We start from the raw sequence: 8,650 nt of genomic DNA on the forward strand, positions 1-8,650 counted from the left end.
AGCGCTAACCAGAGTCTGGCTCTCTAGTGCAAGCTGGACTATAATAAGGCTAGGTGGTTCAGCCTCAGGGATGCCCCGCCCACCAGGTCCTGTCTAGGTAAAACAGGATTGCCACTGAGTTCCCACCTGGCCACACTGCCACTAGGAAGAGCATGTCAGAGTTTAGGGCTGGGAGGGGATGGGTTAAGAAACTGAAAGCTGGGGAGGACAGTGGGCAGTGCTGGGACAGGGAGGAACTGGGATCTTGAGGGTGCGATTGAGACCCAGCTGGAACATGGGACACAAGGGTCCAGTTTATTTACCCACCGTCTTAGCTTTAAATGTGTATGCAGGACCACCTCCCTGCTTCCTACAACTATTCTGTAACTACATGTGTTGTTACATTTCCTTTAATAACTAATTTTGAGAACTATCACTGTGCCATGACTGTTAGCTTCTGGGAATTCAGGCCCAGGCAAGACTTTAGCTTTGCCTGCATGCTTATTAAAAATCAACTATGAGGGGAGCAAGACATTCAAATACTGTGTGTATTAGAATTTCAGATGACGATGAATTCTGGGAAGTACATCAGTCATGCTGATCTGAAGACATGAGAAACTGGGGTGGGCAAAAGGCCCTCAGAGGCTCAGAGGAGGTAACAGCTGAGCTGAGATCTGAGGAAGAGTATGTCTGTATGGGCAGCACTAATTGGACTCAGTGGATAATTTTTTTTTTAAAGAAGAGGATATGCAGTTGGGAGGAGGATGTAGGAGAGGGCAAAGGGGGAATTGGAGGGGGAATGGGGTGGATATGATGAAGATACATGGTATACATGTGTGAAATTCTCAAAGAATAAGTAAGAAATATTATATATATTTTTAAAAGAGTGTGCCTAGGGAAGACAGTTTTGTGTTGGGGGAACTCTCTGTGTAAGGCCCTGAGTCATTGGAGAAGGAAAAGGTAGTGAAAAGGAAGATATGGCTTTGAGGGTCTGTCTGGTCTGGAAATGCTAAATTCAAGGTGCCCATTAGGCATCCAAGTGAAGAGACTATTTTAGATAAAGAGGTCAGGACCAGACGTATATACCTGGAAGTCATGGGCACTCAGGTGTGTCCAAACCACAAGCCAGCAGAGGATGCAGGTTCTGGGACTCTCTAAAATCTGAAAGTTTTGCAAAAGAAGTAGAAATGAAAAAGAACATTCAGTGTGTGTTAGTTACTGTAACAAATGCCTGAGCAAAATCAGCTTAAAAAGATTTGTGTTGGTTCAGAGTTTTGGATGTCCTAGTCCATGACCATTTGGCCCAGCTGCTTTTGGGTCATTATGGTGGGAGCACATTATAGAGAAAAAATGCTCACCTCATGACCAGGGAGCCAAAAAAGTCAAGGAGGGATCAAGAACCTCATAATTTGTTTCAAGGATACACCCTCAATAAGCTAAAGACTTCCCAATAGGCCCCACATTTTAAAGGGTTCATGTCCTTCCAATAGTGCCCAATCAGGCCTGTAACACATGGGCCTCTAGGGGAGATTTAAGATTCAAACTGTCGTAGTGAGGTAGGAGGGCAACTAGGAGAGTGTTTCATGAAACCCACAAAGAGACTGGGCAATCATGCTATACCACACTAAGAGACTGAATAAAAGGTAGGTGAAGAAATGATTCCTATATTTGCCAACAAGGAGATATTGGAGTTTGTGATACCACCTTATAAGCAGGAATAAGGGGATCAACCCTTCTTTGTGGCATAGGGGAGTTAGATAGGGTCTCAAGTAGCCCAGACTGACTTTGAATTCACAAGTATGACTGGCCTTGAACTCCTGATCTTCCTGGCTCCACCTCCCAAGTGCTGAGATTATAGGCACACTGGCTTAAATCAGATCATTTCTATGAAACTGAACTTAGTGTATGACACCATCCCACTGTGGGAATGACAACCTTGCCCAGAGCAATGTTAGTGTTGTAATGGGGTAGAAGCCTGATTGGGGTGGTTACTGAATAACTAAAGTAACATTGCACACACACACTGTGTGACACTATTTCTGGAGAGATGTGAACAAATGTCTACTCACCCCAGATAGGGAACCAACAGTAAACCAAAGTAACAATACCACCAAGTCTAATTTGGTGAATCAATGAGTTTGTTGGGGTTATGGGGTTTCTTACAAGAGTGTGGGTAAGGAATTACAGAAGCACAGATGACTCAAAAGCATCACCAAAAACCCACCCCAACCTGGGGGACAGCTCATGAACCCTGGAGCCGCATGACCTGCAGCAGCCCAGCATGTTGGAAAGTTTCCTCCAGGGTGCTTGGCTTGCTGGAGCCTCCTCCTTTACTTGTCTTCTACCTCTATGTCCTTGGGGAGCAGTTTTGGCTTTCTAAGACTTGTGAAGTTTGTTTACATCTTGAGTCCTATCAGCCTCCCTGCTCCTCCAGGATAGAATGTTTCAACTTGGAAGAAATTGCTACACAACCCTTCACCCCTTCCTCCAGCTCTTAAATTCTTTCTTCCCTGTCTTCTGTCATGTTGCCTGAGTCTTGGAGGGAGTGATGTAGCTGTCCATCTATGGCTAAGCATGGGGCTACTATACACAGTAGCCCCACAGAAGCTTCATGGATGATTATGAATCTCTGTGGGAAATCATCATTTGCAAAATGATGTTCCCTTCTGTAACAGTCTATAGCTAACAGTAGCAGTAATCTATGGGCGTAAGCATTTGTTTAGAAGGTAGTTTAACAGGTACATTACACAATGTGAATTATCTTACCACTGGGGCTCACAACTACCCCAGCTACAGATATTTGTCCTGGCTTGCAGTACAAGATGTTTTCTCTCCTGTGGAACAGGCCTTAAAATCAATCAGAAAGCTGTTGGTTATACCCATGATAGTCATGTCACCGTTGCACCAGCAGGTATGTCCTATAATGCCATTTTGGTACTTCAGCATCCAGAGTCCATTGCTGAGCAGGAGGAGTGTTAGTGACAATTCTCCCCTCCATAGGCTGCATAGCATCTTCCACCACTATGAGAGTCAGTCAGCAAGGAGGGAGCTTCCAGCTCAGTTCCAGCTTTATTTCTCCATGCCCTGCAACGTTGTCGGCAATAGGATCTTACAGTCTGGTACTGGCATGCAACCAACAGCAATGGCAATGGTTTGTAAGGTCTCAGAGGCCTCCCTGGCCAACAATACATAGGGAGATAGCTCACCCCAGCACTGGGATTAAATTTATGACTTTTGGGCATGCCTGTTCCCATCCATCCAGGATATCTTTAAAACAATTCTTTAAAAAAAAATATTTTGTAGGCCAGGCATGGTGGCACACACCTTTAATCCCAGCACTTGGGAGGCAGAGGCAGGTAGATCTTTGTGAGTTTGAGGCCAGCCTGGTCTACATAGTGAGTTCCAGGACAGCTGGGGCTACAGGGAGACCCTGTCTCAAAAAGAAAAAAAAATATTTATTGTTTTAATTTTATGTGTTTGAGTGTATTGCCTGCATGTAAGTGAGTGCACCCGTGTTGTGCAATGCCATGGAGATCAGAAGAGGGTTTTGGATTTCCCTGGAACTGGAGTTAAGGACAGTTCGTAGCTGCCATGTGGGTGCTGGGAATTGAATCCAGGTCCTCTGCAAGAGCAGTCAGTGCTCCTAGCTGCTGAGCCATCTCTCCAGCCCCAAACAATTCTTACTGTTGTTTTTACTATTTTATTTTTAGGCAATTTTTCAAATCTATAAGACACTCAGAGATTAGCATTAAAACACTCATTTAATGAGATCTTTTTGAAGATCTCTGTAGGTCTATCACTGTCCATTCCAAGCAAAGGTCAGTTGATTGCGGGAGTCAGCAGCTAAGGTGATATTAAAGGAAAGTGTTAGCAAGGTCCAATGAAGCTTAAAAAGATTCTACAGTTTGTAGCAGTTGTTTCCTCAAAAGAACAATGCTGCAGGGGCTGGAGATATGGTTCAGCAGTTAAGAGCCCTGACTGCTCTTGCAGAGGATCTGGGTTCAGTTCCCAGCACCCACATGGTGGCTAACAACCACTGTAATGGCAGTTCCAAGGAATCTGACACCCTCTTCTGGCCTCAATACTGATCTCTGTAGGAAAAAGAGCTAGGACCACCCCAACACCCTCTGTTATAGCAGGATTGGATCCACCTCCTCCTAAATCCCTTGAGGTCGCTCCATTTCCCACAGTCGCTGTAGTTCAGAAGCCCCCGCCAGGAGTTTGCTCAAAACTATGTAATTCCCCACTGCAGCAGGCTATTGGAGCCACAGTAGAATGAGGGGAGTCTGTACAAGGGTTTCAGGTTTTTCCTGTCACAGAGACAGTAGATCAGCAAGGAAATCAGGTGCAGGGCCATGCTCCTGTGCTGTTTAAATAGCTAAAAGAGCTAAAAACTGCTTGTGCTTAGTATGGCCCCACTGCCCCTTTCACCCAGGCTTTGTTAGAATCCCCATCCACAGATGTGCTTCCGCCTGGCGATTGGAAGCAGATGGCACATGCTTGCCTTTTAGGGGAGTTATATCCCCAGACACCAAGTAATCTCTTACATCATACCCTTTTCACTTTAAATTTTTTGAATTTGGACAAAAATGACCATTCTGCAGCAGATAGAATGTGGCATCCTCAGTCACAGGATACCTATGCTCAAGTCAGGTGGAAGGATCCTCTAACTAGATAATGGAATGGCCCCGACCCTGTATTGATATGGGGACGAGGGCATGTTTGTCTTTTTCCGCAGGATGCAGATGGAGCCAGGTGGCTGCTGGAAAGGTCGGACGAGTGCCAGAAAGAGAAGTGGAAAAGAATGACAGGCAGCAAACATGGCTGATGATGATGTTCCCAAAAGTGATCTTGGCTGAATTATACTGGACTTATGTTCCTGATCCACCAATACTGCTCCCTGCGATATGGGAAGGAAAAGAGATAGTAGTGACTGTGAATGACTCTCGATTAATCGTTTGGCCCACTTTGAAACACCTGATGATGCAAGCAGCAACAGATATTCAAAAAAAGCTGAGAGCCACCTTACCATCGTGGTCCTCTATCACTTCCATTGTGAGTGGTTTAGCGGGACGGCACGCTTTTCCTCCTATGCCTTTGTTTTCTTCCGGTGGCAGTAAAGCTATTTATGAAATCTTTGTGGCAAGTCAAGGCTACTGTGCATGATATGAGATTGCGCTCCCTCCCCTAAAGGAGGCTGGTAGTCAAAGTCAGGTAAGATCTTCTGGGAGAAAGTCAACCTAAGACAGGGCGTTGCTGAGTAAGGCTTTGCTGTAGCAGAAGACAACCTAAGACAGGCATGGTCCTTCTGTCCTGGATATAGCATAATCTGGGGTTATAAGAAATAAAAAAGGGGGAGATGTTGGGAGCTATTAGTATAAGCACAGCCATTATGTACATTGAGCGGTGGCAGGCTTGTTTAATTTATGATCTTTCACCTTGACTCAAGAGTTTGTGTGTTTTGCACACAAGTACCGAATTGTTCTGTCAAGTCAGGGGGAATGTGCTGATAATTTAGGGAAGATGGTTAAATGGTGGAATTCACAAGTATTTGACCGTTCCTTGACCCTCAGATAAAGGTGGGAAAAAAGAGCTGTTGAAGCTAATTGAGCTAAGCAAACTGTGGCTATCTGATGTTCTACTGTATAAGAAGGCTGAGCTAAAATAAACTGGGGCTGCAGTCTCTACTGACAGTCCTCCCAAGGATCTTTCTCTGTCTCTTGTTTTTCTTTCATCCTCACTCCCCCTTGTTCAGGTGCTGTTTGTCTTGGCCAGCTGGTACTGGCACAACTGCCCATAACTCCAGTTCCAGTTCCAGTTCCAGGGGATTCAATGCCCTCTTCTGGTCTCTGCAGGTACTTCATGACATGAATGTACTTACATACATGCAAGCATAACATCCATACACATAAAGTACATTTTTTTTTTTTTACTTAAGAGTCAGGTTTTATTGACAAAGTCTGTTGCTAGCAATGGACATGAAAGTAAAATCCAAGAAGTTGTAAATACAAATCCAAACTGCTTCTATCAATGGAAGTCAGAGCATAAAGCAGGGGCATTAGGATGTGTCCCGGGAATGTGGCCTTTGTGACTTGGGATGGAAGTGCCTTCTTGAGTGACTATGAGCCTACTTTTCACCATCTACTTGGTTATCTATTTCATCAGCAACATCTTTATCATAATCTAGACAGACAACTATTCACAAACAATGCTTAAACCTGAAACTCAAGAGGCACCACAGCTTCCCACCAGAAATAAACCAATTTGTTTCTGTATTTGTGATAGTTGTAGAAGGCCAAATACAGCCTAGAGAAAAATGAAATCAAGAACCACATGAAAAATAGGGTCCATAAGTGCCCTAGTTGTACACTTCCACGTTTTCTTCATTTTTCTGAAAACTTTCCATGTTATCAAAAAACCCCAGTCATCTCTTCCTATACCGGTAGTTTAATGCAGGCACAGTGGGGGCAACAGGAAAAGAAACCCTGCCAGTTTTTCCAAATTACTTAAAAGAGCAAACAGCTTTATTTGTGATTTGTACTACGTAGAGTGGCAAGGAGTCAAGTTTGTTGAAGGAGATGGTGAGGACAAACTCCAGAAGGGGCAGGAGGAGAGGGCATGCTAGTAATTAATGCTACAGGTCACAGACCTTTTATTACATCTTTAAAATAAAAAAGTATTATTATCAATACACACATTTCAATTTTCTTTCTCGTTTTTTACATGAATGCTCTCAACTCACTTGAAACAAAAACTAAAGTAACACCCATCATCTCAAATGACCCACGAATCCATCAACAAGTACTTTGTTATTTCAGCTCTCATTGACAGTAAAACATTGATAATAGGTTGGGAACACAGTAAATTAGGACAAATCTTTTTAGTTTACCGGTCATAAACTACACCTCTAGAATACTGACTTTTCTCTTTCATCGTAACTATTTTAGAGCTCACCCAAGTTCAAGTCTCCCACTTGTTTTATATTAGTTCCAAATATTTTTCCTTCTAATTATGAAAAAAATTCCTTAACTTTTAAATTCTGAAAATTCAAAAGGGTTAATATTTGCCCCAGGGAAGAGTATATTTGAAGCAAGAGAGGGCTGATTAAAACCAAACCTACACTCAAAATTGCAACACATACAGAAACTTATTTCTAAATGCAAAGGGGAGGGAGCTACATCACCAAAGTCATGAAGCCCAAGTTGGAACTGATAGATAAAATGTAGCCGTATGACGAATAGGGTTGATCAGGAGAAAGCAGAGTTTATTAACAAAAGAACACATGGGACAGATCCCCTTCCCAGCAGGGAAAATGTCTGCCCCAGGTCATGAGCTGGGGTCTTTTTAAGGGGGAAGCTTCTGCTTCCTGCAGAAGGTGGGAAGATTTTTTTTTTAAGTTGGGGGGGATGGGGATGGGGGTGGGGGGACGGACCTGTTAAAACCTCTCTTTAGAGATCAAAGGGGAAGCCTGCTGTGTTGGCCAAACAGTGGAGAAAAGTCTGCTTCTCTTGACTTCAAAGACCAAGGTGCTTATCAACTCAGTTCCCTTTTCTCAAGAGCTTGAGAAGTCCTTGAGACCCTGTTGGTGAGGGGGTGGGGCTATCTAAACCTTAACAGGAACAAGAACAAATCACTTTGGTTCCTAAAGGCAAATCTGAGGAGAAACAAGCTGAAAGGAAAACAAAATGGTAAGAATACAGTCAGTGGGATTCTTTCTCTGTATCAATGATTTAGTTATAAATATAGATTATTAGTCCTCTTTATTGGTCTTTTTGTGACAGGGTCTCCCTGTAGCCCCAGCCAGCACTCTCTATGTAGACTATGCTGACCTTGATCTCACAGAGATTCACCTGTGTGGAGGCGTGGAAACAAGATGGCGCTGAGCAGCTTAGGTGAAGGCGGAGCCAGCTGGCCAGCTTGACACGCAACAAAAGGAGAAAGTAGTACTGATTAAAGCTTAGCCAGTGAAGGACGTGTGACCACCTCGTGAACACTATGTTATGCTATGAGAAAGGCCTGCTTGCTAATACGTGACCTCTGAGCTGATTGGATGGCGGCCTTCCTGCCTATGCTATACTTGTGGTTGTTGCCTTTAAATATTGTTCAGCCTTAATAATAAACGAGTTCTAGCTTAAAGCTACTCCCTGTCACGTCTGATTGTCCTCGGAGAGAAAGGCTGGCAAAACGGGTGGACAGCGCACTTACCCCTCCTCGACCCCCATCGCCTCGGACCTCTGTTCCTCTCCCCAAGACAAAGGGGTTCAGAGACTGTGGCACACCTGTCGCTGCCTCCCATGTGCTAGGATTAAAGGCATGCGCCACCACACAAGGCTAGTCCTCCTTCTATACAGGTATCAAAGGGCAAACTTACTACCATGAAATTTCTAAAACTGATTCACATTTGTTAAAAAAGGTAAAAATCACACACTTTCTTTCCACTTCCTTCAGTTCTTCCAAACTGAAATATTACATGTAACAATAACTGGTCTGAACTTCTATAAAGAGTTAAAACATGCCAAGCCCCTTTGCCAATAAAGCTGCACACCTTTAAACCCAGCACTCAGGAGGCAGAGGCAGGCAGATTCCTGTGAGTTCAAAGCCAGCCTGGTCTACATAGTGAGTTCCAGGACAGCTAGGGCTACAGGGAGACCCTATCTCAAAAAGACCAAAA

Source organism: Nannospalax galili, unplaced genomic scaffold, assembly GCF_000622305.1.
Source record: "Nannospalax galili isolate Female #2095 unplaced genomic scaffold, S.galili_v1.0 scaffold146, whole genome shotgun sequence".
NCBI lineage: Eukaryota > Metazoa > Chordata > Mammalia > Rodentia > Spalacidae > Nannospalax > Nannospalax galili.